Source organism: Gorilla gorilla, chromosome 16 (assembly GCF_029281585.2).
Source record: "Gorilla gorilla gorilla isolate KB3781 chromosome 16, NHGRI_mGorGor1-v2.1_pri, whole genome shotgun sequence".
NCBI lineage: Eukaryota > Metazoa > Chordata > Mammalia > Primates > Hominidae > Gorilla > Gorilla gorilla.
The window spans coordinates 69,972,998-69,988,512 of NC_073240.2; the positions used below are offsets into that span (position 1 = coordinate 69,972,998).

The 15,515-nt window shown below is 45.0% G+C and overlaps 1 long non-coding RNA gene across 1 annotated transcript; it reads left to right on the forward strand.

Annotated features, from left to right (window-relative positions):
* The first annotated feature begins 3,642 nt into the window (after positions 1-3,642).
* Positions 3,643-4,786, forward strand: LOC134757336 (uncharacterized). The gene is made up of 3 exons (XR_010131199.1): positions 3,643-3,689; positions 3,970-4,018; positions 4,237-4,786. It is a non-coding gene; the product is annotated as an uncharacterized lncRNA (long non-coding RNA).
* The last annotated feature ends 10,729 nt before the right edge of the window (positions 4,787-15,515 follow it).

Sequence of the window (15,515 nt, forward strand, 5' to 3'; positions counted from 1 at the left end):
GTTGCCTTGCTGCTGTAGGACAGAGTTGAGAGAGAGAAGAGGCAGAGGAGGGGCAAAAGAAGAGGAAAGAGAAGCAAGAATAACTGACAAGTTGCTAAGAGAAAAAAGAGAAAGAAGGAAAATACTGTCCCTAGCAAAGTTTCATTTACTAAGCAAACAACGCTTGCTATTTTTCTTTGGCTCTGTTCTCAAAAGGCCTCTGCTGGGCATTATCGATTGGACAACTGGGCCACAGTCCTCCTGCTGGGCAGAATTCATCAAGGCAGCACCAGCACTTGTAGGAGATGGTTTTTCTGGCCCTGATGGAGCAGGAGCCCAGCAGGTTGCTTGCAGGAGCCAGTTGGGACCTAAGTGTGCCCCAGGGAAAGGGGAAACTGCAGTAAGATGAGAGACACTCGGGTGGAGGGCTTACAGAAGTTGAGATTCACTTCCTCTCTGGGACCAGGGTACTGCAGCCCTGTGACCAGGCTCCCTGCTCCCTGAGCTGGCTCTACAGCCCTGCACACAGATTGTTGGAAGGTCTTTTGATCAGCCAGTCATTCGATTAACCAATAGAGCCATCTTTATTGAGCAGTTCTCAAGGTACCCTGGGGAGGTGCTTGAACAATGCCCTCAAGGCCTTTGCTAGGGAGAAAATGTCATCACACAGTTTAAAAAGAGCCACTCTTGAAAGTGAATCAGTAACTTTAAACATTGAAGGAAGGAAAGAGGAACAGGGTGTTACTATCTGTGGTGACTGACTCTATTAGGAGAGCCGACCCAGTGGTAGGAAGCTAAATTCAAGGCTCCTAAAATTAAACTTTTGAAAAGTGAACCCTTCTTCTTCATGAAAAACAGAAGGCAATCGGCAGTGCAAGACCATGCCTGGGAGTGAACCCTGCAAAAGACGGAGGAGGTGTTGCTTTAAGATTTCTGAAGAGGGAAAGCCCCCCTCAGCAGGGGTCCACAGGGGCCACTCAGGGAGAGGCAGAATGGAAGAGAAGATGAAGGATAGGGGAAGGGGTGGGAAACAGTCTCAGAGGAGCCTATGGCATAAGCAAAGGCAAGACCAGAAGTGTAAAGCGTAGTTGGGGCCCAGAGTCATGAACTAGTGTGACTGGAGCCAAGCCTGCCCCACATTTTGGGCCTGGGAAGAGTCAGAAGGGCCCTGTGTGCAGAACCATGGAAATGCTAATAGCTCGTATTTGTATGGTGCTTAATCTGTATATACAGTGTATTAACGAATGTAATCCTCAGAATAGTTCCATGAGGCAGGTACCACTATTCTCCCCATTAGGCAGATAGGCAAACTGAGGTACAGAGAGACTTAAGTAACTAGCCCAAGGTCACCCAGCAAGTAAATGGTAGAACTGGAACGTGAACCCAGCAGTCTGCGTCGCAGGCCTTGTATCCTTAGCCACTAGGCTATCCTGTCTCCATCAGGAGTATCAGGAAAGAGAGCCAGAGCATGAGGAAGGTGATGCCTGCAGTTTGGGACTTGTTGCTTTGAGGTGGATGCATCTACCAGGCAATTGAGAGCAAGGGCTACCGCAGAGGGTGGGGTGCTTGAGAATGCTGTGATACCTGCCCATACTCTTCCTGTCCTTGGGTAGGGCAGACAGGGCACTGGAAATTCACCATTTTGTTTTGTTTGTCAGTGAGCTGGTCTCCAGGACAAGGTTAAATATATATTAAAATGTACACACACACACACACACACACACACGAGTCAGCAGCATATCATCCATTCTCTCTTGGCTAATACACAGGCAGAAGTCTTTATGCTGAGCTGGTCAATGCCCAGTCAGGGCATTCTTTTCATACACACACACAAAAATCAATTAGTCAGTCTGAACCAACAAAGAGGAACAACAGGATGGCCCAACTGATGAAACCCACTTCTAAGAAAGCTTATACTGTGTAGTTATTCATTTAACCTTCAAAATAACCCCATGAGGTAGATACTATTATTATGGTCATTTTTACACATTGACACATTCCCTGTGGACAAAAGTCTTTAAGATAAGGTAAACATTTGTTGGTGGGAAGAGCCTGGGCTGAGAATCAGGACACATGGCTTGTAACTCCTACTTTGCAGCTTACAAGTGTGTGATGGGTCTTAGTCTTCTCATCTGTAAAACAGGAGCGGGGTTGGAGTGCAGAATCACTAAAGTTCCTTTCTGCTAAGGCCCTAGGATTCCAGTACTGTTCCCAGGACCTCATATTTTCATTGGCTTCCTGGACCCAGCCTGGCTGCTCAGCTCCTGCCCCCAGCTGTCCCTTTACTAGCAGGCACAGGCTATGGCTTCCATCCAAAGCTTTGCCTTCCCAACTTGCCCCAGGGCCTTCAGTGAGCATCTGTCATTTCTTCCTGCTTCTTGTTGTGAAGTTTGGGGGAGGAGTGGCACCCTGTGGGGCCTGGCCAAAAGGCCAGGTTCTTCCCCATCTGGCTGAGGACAGGGAAGGAGTGTGGCAGATGGTGAGCAGAACTGTCCTTGCCCTAGACCCGGGGGGCCTATCACCTGCCACCCTCACTCTGGCTGCAGTCTTTCTTGGTTGGCAGCACCTACCCTGCAGCCCAGCTAGTCAGCCAAATGCCCTGTACAGACAAGGTGCTGTGAGACTTGGTTTTTTACTTCTCATTGCTTTTGATTTCAGGGTTGGCAATTTCATTTTGCTGGATGAGGAAATTCAGATCCTCATCTGCTTCCAATGCTCTCTGACCCTAGATCAGGGTCAAAAGAGGCTCACTGGCCCTCTGCCCTGCTCCCACTAGTCAGAAGGTCTATGCTGCAGGGTGGAATCCACTTCAGGGAGCCGGGGAGATCTAGCAAGAGGTGGGTATTGAGATAGTCACAGGCTTGGACTCCGAACCTGGTTCTGCTTTTTCCTACCTCTCTTAGAGATCAGATTAGGAAATAGAGGTGGAATGGAGTAGGTGACCTCTGGGTGGTCTTTTCAGATCTTAAACCTATTCCTGTACATCAGGGTTGACACACCACAGCCCACAGGCCAAATCTAGCCAATAAAGTTTTATTGGAACACTGCCATGCCCGTTTGTTGTAGCTGCTTTCATGCTACAGCGTTGAATAGTTACAACAGAGACCGTATGTGGCCCACAAAACCTAAAATATTTACTATCTGGCCCATTACTGAAAAAGCCTACTCAGCCCTGCTCTTCATAGCTATTCTCACAGTCATAGGGGTTATGGAATTGCCTGCTGCTCTCCTTTTAGCCAAGGCTGTGTAATAATACACATCTCTTGTGGCCAGGTGTGTTTCAGAGCTCAGAACTGCTTGGATTTCAGTGTACGTGCACTGCATATATGGTTCTATTAGACATCACCCATGGTAGGGCCTGGGACAACATGCCATAATCAAATACATTCATTTTTCTATAGTGAAATGTAGAACTATTCCCTCTACATAAGATAAATAAGACCACAGATATGTTCCCATCAATGCAAGCCAGGCTCTACCACCTAATGTGTTCATGTCAGGTCAGATGTGGCTGCAAAATGAGTTATGAGTCAGTTTTGGATCTCAGAGCATTAGGGGTATCAGAATTGTTGCTAAGGAACTGTGTTGTCATACTGACGCTTTATTGGGCACTGGAGCAGAGGAACTACAGTCCTCTGAGGGGGTGTGATGATCTATTTGGTAGATTAGGAAACTGAGACTCAGAGCAGGCATATGGCCGAGGTTACCCAGTTAGTGAAGAGCAGAGCCCACACCCAAATCCAGATTTATCTCCAAGTTCTAATCCTAACCTCCTTTAAGACCCAGGTTTAATCCCCTGACCCCTATCACCTTTCATGAAGTCTTCCCTGAGAATGAAAGTCTACATTTACCTCTGAGTTTTCCAATTTTTTTTGACTTTGAAATCCAGCACTTAATTATACGCTACATCGTGTTGTTATGCCGCAGTGGTCTTCTCATCTTTTTGAGGGCAAGGTCAGTGAATTCCATTTTTTTCTGTCTTCCCCACAGGGCTGAATGCTCAGTGTATCGGTGATGATTCATCGTTGATTGAAAGAAGGTAACTCACTTAGGCTGTAACTTCGCTTCCTTCACCCAGAGGGGCATGGAAAGGATGCGGGGGGCGGAGGTTGTCAGGTATGTGTCCATGGAGTAGGAAGGCCATGGAACATAGCCTATTTGTCTCCCTTGAAAACCTTGACACTCCTTAATTAAAGAGGTTGGATTTGGAGATGGATACATATGGAAATGAAGCATATATGTGTCTTATTTTGTTAGGTTGGAAAATGCCACGGGAAAGCTGTAGATCTGCATACAGATATCTCGATGATCAAGAGCAGCCAGCAGTCAGAGGTGACTGGCCCTCTGTCGTTGGTGTTAGCAAGGAGGATAAAGACAGTGTCTGCTTTTAGAAAAAGCATTTAGGTGAATCTCCTGGCTGAGTGCTCCTGTGGGGCTTGGATAATGCTGATGAATATGTGCATTTTGAAATGATCAGGAGTCAGCCTGATAATCCATCACACGTAAAGATGCCTTTGGGAACAACTAACCCTTTCTTTGCTCCTGTGAAGTTCAACCCCTTATGAGAAGGGGCTCGTAGGCATCATTACCACAGGGTTTATCATCATTATCAGCCTTCATGGTTGCCAGCATGAGTTCCTGAAAAGCCTGCTTACGTATGGTACTTAGATAAAGCTGTGTCTAGGACAAGCCTCACTGCTGCCCTCAGTAGTCTTGAGATCCAACCCATTCCAGTCTATGCACTAGGAGACTGGGTGAGGTGGTAGAACAAAGCATGGCCTCTGGAATCTGGAACCTAGGTCTGGATCCTGACTCTGCCACTTAGTAGCTGTCTAGTCTTAAGCAAATTACTCACCTTCTCTGAGTCTCTGATTTTCATCTATAAAAAGGATTGCTAATAATACCTCTTTCTCAGTGTTGTTGTGAAATATAATGTGATAGCCACTATTAAATATTTTTATAAGCAAATTTTAAGTCCCTTCCCTTCCTGGCCACCATCAGTCTCTGTATTAGTCCATTTTCATGCTGCTAATAAAGACATACTCAAGACTGGGTTAATATGTTAGGAAAAAGAGGTTTAATGGACCCACAGTTCCACATGAGGAGGCCTCACAATCATGGTGGAAGGCAAAAGGCACGTCTTATATGGGAGCAGGCAAGAGAGAAAACGAGAGCCAACTGAAAAGGTTTCCACTTATAAAACCATCAGATCTCATTCACTTATAAAATCATCAGATCTTATTCACTACCATGAGAACAGTATGGGGGAGAATGCCCCCATGATTCAGTTATCTCCCACTGGGTCTCTCCCACAACACATGAGAATTATGGGAGCTGCAATTCAAGATGAGATTTGGGTAGGGACACAGCCAAACCATATCAGTCTCCAAAGGCAAACAGTAACCTAGACAAGGGAGGGCATAGATGTGGCACACATGCTGCTCCTCTCTCTTCCAGTGCCTGTGGTAGGCATCAGTAATCAATCACTGCACTGTACTCTGTTCTGCTAAGCTTAAACGAGGCCCCGAAATCTTCAACATGGTGTTCCAGGCTGCACAACCTGCTAGGACCTATACGAGTGTCTGCAGAGCTCTTTCAGTTCATCCCTTCGTGGTGGCGGAATCTCAGTTGAACCTAAGCTATGATCCCAGTAGGATCCAGAATGTTCTATAGACTGTTGGGGCAGGCCCACTAGGGTCTATTTCCCAGGAACCAAGGAGCCTCCTGGAGAAGAATTTATCCTAAGAGAAGAGAGCCAAAGAAGTAAGGTTCAAGGTAATAGTCCATGGTGCAGGAGGTGGGGATGTAGAATCTGCCACTCAGGATGACCTCTGCCTATCCCTACCGGACAGATGCCTGAGCCCTTTTTTAGAGGAAGGGCTACAAAAAAATTATAAAGGAGCAGTTTCTCAATAGTGGTCATAGACAGTGATGGTCTAGCACAGCTGCTGCTTTGGGGCCAGCAACTGCTTCCACTATGGGAGCAGACATAGTACGTCCAGCCTAGATTCCCATGCCAGGTGTTGGACTCGGCAAGTGGTGGGCATGGGCAGGTGTTGAGCATGGGCAGCTTCAGCATACGCACCAGAGAGCACCAGCCACAGCAGGGCCCTTCGTGGCACCCCCAATGCACCGGGCATTGGCAGATACCCTCTGTGGCTGCTTCTTGTGCTATTGGTGGTGACCAAAGATTTCAGTGCAGTGAGGCAGAACAAATGAGCGGGCTGGTGTCAGGTGCTCTGAATCCTCCACAAGCACAGTAAGTCACCCATTGGGAGCCCCCAGAGCAAACTGGGAGGGAATTTAAGGTGTCAAAGAATGGATAGGAAGCAGCCAGAGAAAGATTTTAAAATAGTATTCCTTGAGCTCCCTCCAATCCAGCCCCTGGTGGCCTAGGAAACCAGAGTTAGTATATGATCTTGAGCCATTTTGCATCTTATGTCATTTTTCAAATATTTATAAGTCACCTCCGGAATCTCTGAAGTGAGAAGAGTGTCTTTTGTATGCTAATGAGATGACTGGTGGCTGGCAGCCCCTAGATGGCTTCAGAATGGGGACTGGTCACAGGGAAGTCCCTCTGGTTAGGATTTTCAGCCCCATCCCCCAACCTCCACGAGGGGAGAGGAGCTGAAGGTTAAATTGATCATCAATGGCTGGTGATGTAATCATTCATGCCTGTGTAATGAAACTTCCATACAAGCCCAAAAGGACAGGGTTCAGGAAACTTCCAGAGAGCTGAACATGTGGAGGCTCCTGAGGGGTGGTCTACCCAGAAAAGGCATAGAAGTTTCATGCCCCTTCAGCCATACCTCTCCCTAAGCATCTCTTCCATCTGGCTTTGTAACATCCTTTATAATAAATTGATAAATGTAAGTAAAGTCTTTCCCTGAGTTCTATGATCCTCTTTAGCAAATTAATCAAACCCAAGGAGGGAGTCATGGGAACCTGGATTTATAGTAGGTTCGTCAGAAGCACAGGCAAACAGCCTGGGGCTTGTGACTGGTATCTGAAATGGGGGGCAGTCTTATGGGATCTGGCACTCTCTCCAGGTAATAGTGTGGCACTGAATTGAATTAGAGGACACCCAGCTGGTGTCTGCTACAGATGGCTTGGTGTATGGAGAAAGACCTCCACACATCTGGGGTCACAGAAGTATTCTGTGCTGTGTTGTGGTGAGTAGAGAATAGGAAAAACACACTTTGGTTTCTCCTCTATAGCTAGAAGGTATAGACCCTAGAAGCAGTACGTGGATTTTATGTCTCATTGTGTCCTCCATGGTCTCTAGTACAGGCTGGTATGATGGTAGTTCCTCAAAAAAGTTTGGTCAAAAGAATGAATTAACAGAAGGAAGGAAGGACAGATGGATAGGTGGGTAAATGAATGGATGGATGGTGTGCCACCCTGCAAGCCAGCATTGATGGTCCTGTATTACTGATTACTATTTGCATTTTGTTTCCTCCCCACCCTCTCTCTTTTCCTTCCTTCAAATATTTTTTGCTTCCTTAGTTCTCATCAACCCCATCTTTGGCTCCATTGTGAGCTTCCTTTCTCATAATTTCACTCTCTTGAGATCAGAATGAAAAGCTGGGTCAATTTTCCATTAATTAATTCATTAATTAATTGAGTCAATAACTGTTTATTGAGCTCCAGCTGTTCCTTTGTCCATTGATGCAGTCACTTGACAAGATGCTTATTGAGCACCGGTGGTGTGTCTGATGTGGTGCCAGAAGCTAACTGATGGGGAAACACAAAGATCTAAGCAAGATCCCTGCTCTCTGGGGTCCAACATCTAAATGACAAAGCGGACAGAAGCCAGCAAACACTGAGCTCTGCTGACCCATTGCTCCCACCCTGATCAGTAGCCCCATCTTCAGGTTGTGAAGGTCAACCCACCTCCAAACCCCATGTTGTTTTACCTCTTGTTCTTTGTTAATTGGTCTAACAGGTTGCCTGCAGTGGCCACATAATTAATATGGCATTTGCAGAGACAGGCACTCTCTGCTCGCTACCTCCCTTTGCCCTGCTTCTTGCCTCATCTTCAGTCTCCCCTGCTCCTTCCTCATCTGAATCCTCAGAACGCAGAATTAGAAGAGATCTTGGGGTGCTTCTGGTTATCCAGAGCCCAGCATGGGTGTCCCATCCACAGCGTCTCAGAAGCTGGTCCCTCACCGTGGCCCTCACCTCCAGCAACAGCCTGCTCTCTCTGCTTCATGAGCCTCCTGTCCTGCCCCACGAAGGCATGTTCATATGTTCAGCTCAAGTTGACCCACTTTGTCTGGACTGCATAAGTTAGAGCCTGGAATAATCCTGATTCATCTTTTGAGCTGCAGCCTTTCAGATTTCAGAATTATGGCTACTATGTTCCTTTTCAGGATTTTCTTGAGGATAAATATTTCCAGTTTCTCAGCTTTTCCAAATTCAAATTTGACCTCTCACAATCCTGAAGATGTTTCTCTGGACAGCCTCTAGTTTTTCTAGAGACCCCTCAAAATGTGCCCCATTCCCCCAAACTGACTACTACAAAGAGAGCTGCCCAGCAATTGAGGTCAGCTGGGTTATTGCCTGGTTTTAAGTGACCACTCTATTCCTACTTGTGCACCCTAAGTTTTCATTAACTACGATTTACATACTACTAGCTCTTATTGAACTTAGAGCCAACTAAAACTACCAAGTCTTCTTGACATGAATAAAATAAAATAGCGTTATATGGTAAGGTTAAAATAACCCACTAGGATTATCTGCTAGTCCAATCTACTAATTTTACAGGAAAGGAAACTGAGGCCCAGAGAGATCAAGGGACTGTGAAAAGGCTCATAGCTTGTGTGGAGTAGGGCACAGCGGGGACTCCTAACTCCTGATCCAGTGCTCTTTCTAAAACACCAGGCTGCCTCCTGATTGGCAGCCATTTCGGGGGTAAGTAGAACGCGTCTTCTACTTTCATGTCAGTCTTTCTCATGCAGTGCTTTATGCTGTTGGATGTTGGAACCCAACGGATGACCGTGGGTTTAGCCCTTTGGGATTTCATCTTATTCATTTCATGCAATCTGTCGAGATAATTTCCAGCCTGATTTTGTGAGGCATTGCTGTGGCAGGTCCTCCCAGGCTTGTGTCGGGCTGACGTATGGAATTTTCTCCAGCTCTGGATGCTTTTCATTCTGTGCCCTGTGCCAGCGTGTTCCACCGCAAACCTGGCAGAGGAGACGCACTGTCTGAAGCCAGACGCACCGCGCGCTTCCTTCTCCCCTCGCCTGTCTGCCTGGTGGATGTCTTCCACGTCAGTCTCTCTCCTCCCACTTGCCTCCTGTCCTGCTTGTTAGGTAGGAGCCCCACAAATCCATCCCAACTGTACCACCAGAGTGGAACTTAGGGGCAAACGTGCCAAGCAGGGTTTTGTTTTATTTTGTGAAATAGCCTTTCTTGAGAATCTACCTGTTGTAGAAGAAAAAAAAAATCCCTGAACCAAGCATACTCAGACATGTTTCCTATCCCTTTATGGACTCACATTACGATTCTCTCCTTAGTTTTCTCATCTATATAATGGGAGGAGACAGAAACTCAGGACTAGTAAGCATCTACTCTGCGCTAGCAGCTATGCCAGGGGCTTCATTTACGTTTGCCTTTACGTTTACTTTTAACTGTCAACACAAGCCTGCAGATGATATCCCCATTTCAAAGAAGAGAAAACTGACCTCAGAGAAGTTAATTTGCCAAGGCTTATCCAGTTAGTAAGTGGCAGAGTTTCTTTACCCTCTGCCCTCCCTTGCTGAGTTACTATAAAAATCAAATAATTTAGTAATGAATGTAAAGCTTCTTTGAAAAGTATAAAGCACTCTGTAAACATAAGGGAGAATTGTTAAAATACTTAGGTTCCTCACTTGCTTTCTCTCTCCTTCTTCTTTTCTGTCACCTCCCTAAAGTATAAGCAGCTGCCTTCGGTCCAGACCTATCAAAGAAATGTCATAAAACTATTTTTCAAAATGTCAAATGCCTGTGTACTTTAGCCCAAACTAATTATGCCCTTTGATTTTCTCGAAGTCACAATGCAAAACCCTGGGAGCTTCGAGGATGTGCCCTTTCTCCTCCATCCTGAACTAATGGAAATCAAGGCTGAAGGCTGAGCCTGCCGGGGAGTCCACAAGAGCCCTTCAGTGCCACAGAGGCCTGGCCTGACTTTGGCAGGTCTCCAGCAGTGACCACAGAGTGCTAAATAATAATAGGGTTGAATTATTTATACAGAGGCCAATGACTCATGAGGCACGGTCCACTTCTAGAAGAGTGCCAGGGTCCCAAGTCTAAGGTGAGTGGCCACCAGAGGGAGGACTGCAGTCCTGGCCTCTAGAGCACCAGTGCACACACCCCCCACCCCCCACCCTGCCATCATCCCACCCCATGTACAGCAGGCACAGCTCTAGCACAGTGCCTGGAGGGCAACTAACATTTCAGTGACATTATTGGGTGTTTACACCAAGCTAGCTATTTGTGCATACAATTTCCCATTTCATCTCCAAAACAATTTTTATTTTTCATATTTTTCCTGATAAAGAAAGTGAAGCTTATGTTTCAGGTTATACAGTTGGCAAAGCATAGAGCTGGAACGAGATCCAGGTCTGACATTTCTAAGATACCATGTGCTATTTCTTTTAGAATTCCTCTTTCCTGACAATTACATTTAAAAGCATAATCTGGGAAGTGCAGATGGTGCCAGGCCCAGTCTCAGGGCACAATGGATTCTTTGTATGGTCTTTAGGGCCCTTTGTGATCTGATCTCATTCTGGATTCTTCTTATCAGACACAATGTTTTTCATCATCAGAATCACCTGGAAGCTTTAAAATACAGACTGTTGGAATCCATCCTTGGTTTACTGTAATCCAAATAATTGGTACTGGGACCAATTATTTGTATTTTTAAGCCTTCCAAGTGATTGTGATCATCAGTTGGTTTGGAAACTATCATGTTATGCAGAAAGTCGCTTCCAAATTCCCATCCATATTCCCATTTGTGTGACTTTGCTCAATTCCATGGACTTCACTTAAATTGGCTTTTTTCTACTCCCACCCATTGTTCTCATCCAGTTCACACTCCATCACCTCTGTAACGATCTTGGCTCCCAGAGCTTCCAGGAATGCTCCATCATCTGTATTCCATTAACACCTTTGGCTCTAAACTGATATATATTAGTCAGGATGTGAGTTTAGAAGCTGTCTGAGAGACCCAAAATAGCAGTTTTGCCTCATTTAACACCTATAAATACATCCCTGTCTTCTCTCACGGTACAGAATAATCAGTCCATCAGGGACCCAGGCTCCTGCAATCTTGTTGCTCATCCCTAGCGTGGTGCCTTCGTTCTCATAGCCCAAAACGGCTCATCACCATGCCCATAACCAGACACTGGAAAAAGGGAAAATGGAGTAAGGAAGAGCAACGACAAAGAATTGCACACAACAATTAGGATCACCTTCCACTGTCCAGAACCTGATCACATAGCCACCCTTAGCTGCAACCAAGGTTGAGAGATTTAACTTTATTTTGCATCACTACATGCCTAGTAAAAATGGAGGGTTCTGTTAACTGTGCTACTGGTTGGGGAGAATGGGTATTGGGGAACAATCTAGCAGGCTCAACTTCTACTTGGGGTTGTAATTTTCTCTTTGTGTCTGTGTTTCCAGCTAGACTATAAAAGCTCTGTGAGAACTAGGCCCCTGACTTACACCTGTTTGTGATCCTTCTAGGAAGGCACCAGATCAGTACCACTGGTTGGCAAGATAGACTAGAGTGATTGACAAAGCTCTGGAATTTAACTTTTATTTTAGTCCTTGTTTTCTACAATTTAGCACAAGTTTCTTAACCTCTCTGGGCTTTAGTTTCATAGAACCATAAAATTTAGTTGAAAGTCACCTTCGATATTATCTAGTGCCATCCTCTCATTTTGTAGATGAGGAAGCTGAAAACCAGAAAGAATAGTGACCTGTCCAGGACACAAAGCTTTATAAATAGAAGAGCCAGAGACCAGGTCTCCTAGAAACCAACCCAAGGACAGCACTAAGGTGTCTTCCCATATCCAGAAAATAAGTACAAGGGACAATGTTATCTTTAAGCTTCCTTCCAATTCAGAAACTCTGAGCCACATATGCAGTCACATTTGTACCCCTTGCTCAAATTAAGTATAAAAGTGGGATAATTTCCAAGCACTCAACCACTGCATCCTGCTGGATCTTGCTATGTACTTCAGCAGCTTAGACAGACACTCAAGAGGTTCAGTTCAGTGCTTTGGGTTCCAGGGTCATCTAAGAAGTAAACTGGGTGGAGAAAGCAAAGAAGAGATACTTGGGTGACCCCACTCTCTGGTCACAAGCAGTAATATTCCCTGTGAGCTTCTTAGGAGATGACACAGCTCCAGGTGTTGTGGAGCAGCTGCCCTCAGGGAATTTGGAATCCAGGTCACACACAGTTAAATAGCAGTAGAGGAGGGCGTATGTAACATTAAACAGAAGAAATGTCACAAGGCAAACTGGCTGTAATAATAATAACAGCTTCCATTTATTGCTCAACTGCAATGTGTGCCCCACACTGTGATAGGTATTTATTTTATAGGCTTGATCTCATTAAATCCTCACGACAAGCTTCTGGGATTACTGAAGGTCATACAGCTGGTAAGTGGTGATTAATTGTCAGAGGAGTGGTGTGAAGAACATAAATTATGGAGCAGTTCAGAAAGAGGGAAGCCTGAGGATGGAGTGGTCTGGGAAAGCTCTGTGAAGGAGGAGAGTTAAACAGGATTCTGAGGGTAGGTGGGATGTGAAGAAGGTGAGAAAGAGGGAAAGTGAGTGTAGATGGCAAAGGCAACACAGGTACAGGGGACACTGAGTTAAAAAATTCCCAAGTAAAGCATGAGAGGAATTAAATCCAAGGGCAAACATCCAAGCTGTGGAATTGTGGGGCTAGGGAGTGGTGGGGGCAATGAAACACCCAATGATCATTCTTGGAAAAGGGATAAAAGGTCAACTGAAGTCCCATAGCTCACATGTGGCCTGCTACAAAAGAAAAGAGGAAAGAAAATGACTGAAAAACTCTAAAGGCAATTGTGTCAAGTGACTTACAAAAAAAAAATATCTTTTCATCCAGTAATCTCTCTTCTAGGGTTTAAACCAACAAAAATTTCAGAGACAGAGTGAAAACTGAAAACAAATGTCTAAATAATAGGAGAATTCTTGAATATATTATCACACATATACATGGTCAAATGTTATGTAGCTTTTACAGAACGTACTTTTGAAAAATGTGTAATGATGTCACATAATGTCAAGAAGCAGAATGTGGGCCAGGCGCAGTGGTTCACACCTGTAATCCTAGCACTTTGGGAGGCCAAAGAAGGTGGATCACCTGAGCCCAGGAGTTTGAGACCAGCCTGGACAACATGGTGAAAACCTGTCTCTACAAAAAACAAACAAACAAAAAAACCCACAGAAATTAGTCAGTGTGATGGTGTATGCCTGTAGTCCCAGTACTTGAGAGGCTGAGCTGGAGGATCGCTTGATCCTGGGAGGTTGAGGCTGGGGTAAGTCGTGATCACATCACTGCACTCCAGCCTGGGTGACAGAGGGAGTCCCTGTCTCAAAAACAAAACAAAACAACCCTCCCCCCACCAAAACAAAACAAAGAAGCAGAATGCAAAATACTGTAGTACCACAGTTCGTCATTTTAAATTATATGTATGTATATATTATGTAAAATCATATGTGAGTGTACACACACAGAAAAAAAGACTGAAGGAAAGACAGCATATTTACCATGGTTATCATCACAGAGTAAGAATGTGGGTAAGTTTTGCTTTAGAGTTTTCCCTTTCTATATTTACTAAGTTATGTTCAGTGAGCACACACTTTTATAGTAATAAAAATGTTCATTTAAAATTTTTTAAATTTAAAATGCTCATCCTCTGCCATAAAGCAATATTTATAAACCTCTCGTTTTGTCTTCAAAGAAAATTCATTGTCTCTGCCTTCAGTATGCAGACACAAATATTCCAACCAAATGATTATTCAGTAATTGCTGAATCCATAGATTTTTTTGAAAGTTCATTTAAACTGGGTTTTCCTGGGTTCCCATGTAACGCTCCCAGCTCCATGGCTCCCAAGGGACTGGAAACATTAAAGTCTCCCATTAATGTTCTCTGGAGCCATTTAGATAAATTGTCTTCCCCAGAGCTATAAATCCTAAATGAATGACACCCTTATTTCAGGGGACAGGTACCAAAGCCTCTTTCAAACTTGATGATTTATGTATCTGTGGCTTGCAGAATGTCGGGGGTCCTTCATCAATATCCACAGGGCCCTCCCAGGTATAGGAACATACAACATCTGATGGAAAGACATTACTGTACTCGGGTCAATAGCTTTCACCTTTATCCGTCCTGCTTGCTTTGCGTTGGGGGTTTATTTATTTTTCTTTCTTCCACTGAAATAGCTGGGATATGAGCTGAGTAAGAGAGGCAGTGCATTAAATATAACTTGATCAGAATCCCAGGCTGTCTTTGCCCTCACTGCAATAGGGGCAACATAAAGGTTAATAACTGAGAGAGGCCCCCACGCACTTAACCACAGTGCAGCACCCCATCACCAAGTGACAATTAGGAACTCTCCATGAATGCCAATGACTGGTGATCAAACAGAGCTTCACCCAAACCAGGCGCACTTCTGCATTAGCTCAGCTCTCCATTCATCACTGAGCTGACAGCTTGCAGAGCTCAATGTTGAGTATGCGGCTCTGTCTTTGTTTTATCCAGTGAAATGATCTATGCTACCAGGACTGAGTGGGAGAGGAGCAGGGGAGGGAACGAGGGAAATGAAATAGGCTTGTCTTTGGCATGGTTGGGCAACAGCTCAAAGTGTCTGTTTGAGACTTGAAGAGAAATATCGCATAATGATCTCGCTTGTTCCTGCTTGCAACTTTCTGGCTCTCAGACAAGGATGGTCCTACCTTAAATAGTTCTCTTTTTGGAGGCAGCATGACAAATTGGAGCAAGCACATAGCCAGCTGTGTGATTTTGGGCAAGTCACTCTGGGACTTAGTTTTCTCATCCATAGAATGAAGGAGTGGATAAGAACAGTGATTTTCAAACCAGGTTCCTCAGAGTGTTAGGGTTCATAGAGGCACCTCAGACCCTGCAAGGGCATGCTTCCTGCAAGGGCAGAGGTGAGGAGGTTAGTAAATTCCAGGCACAGCTGCTCCATGTTTGCTCATTGAATTTTATTAGTAGACTACTTTTTTTTTCTTTTATTATACTTTAAGTTCTAGGGTACATGCGCAGAACGTGCAGGTTTGTCACATAGGTTTACATGTGCCATGGTGGTGTGTTGGACCCCTCAACCCATCATTTACATTAGGTATTTCTCCTAATGCTATCCCTCCCATAGCCCCCAACCCCCTGACAGGCCCTAGTGTGTGATGTTCCCATCCCCGTGTCCATGTGTTCTCATTGTTCAACTCCCACTTATGAGTGAGCACATGCGGCGTTTGGTTTTCTGATCTTGTGATA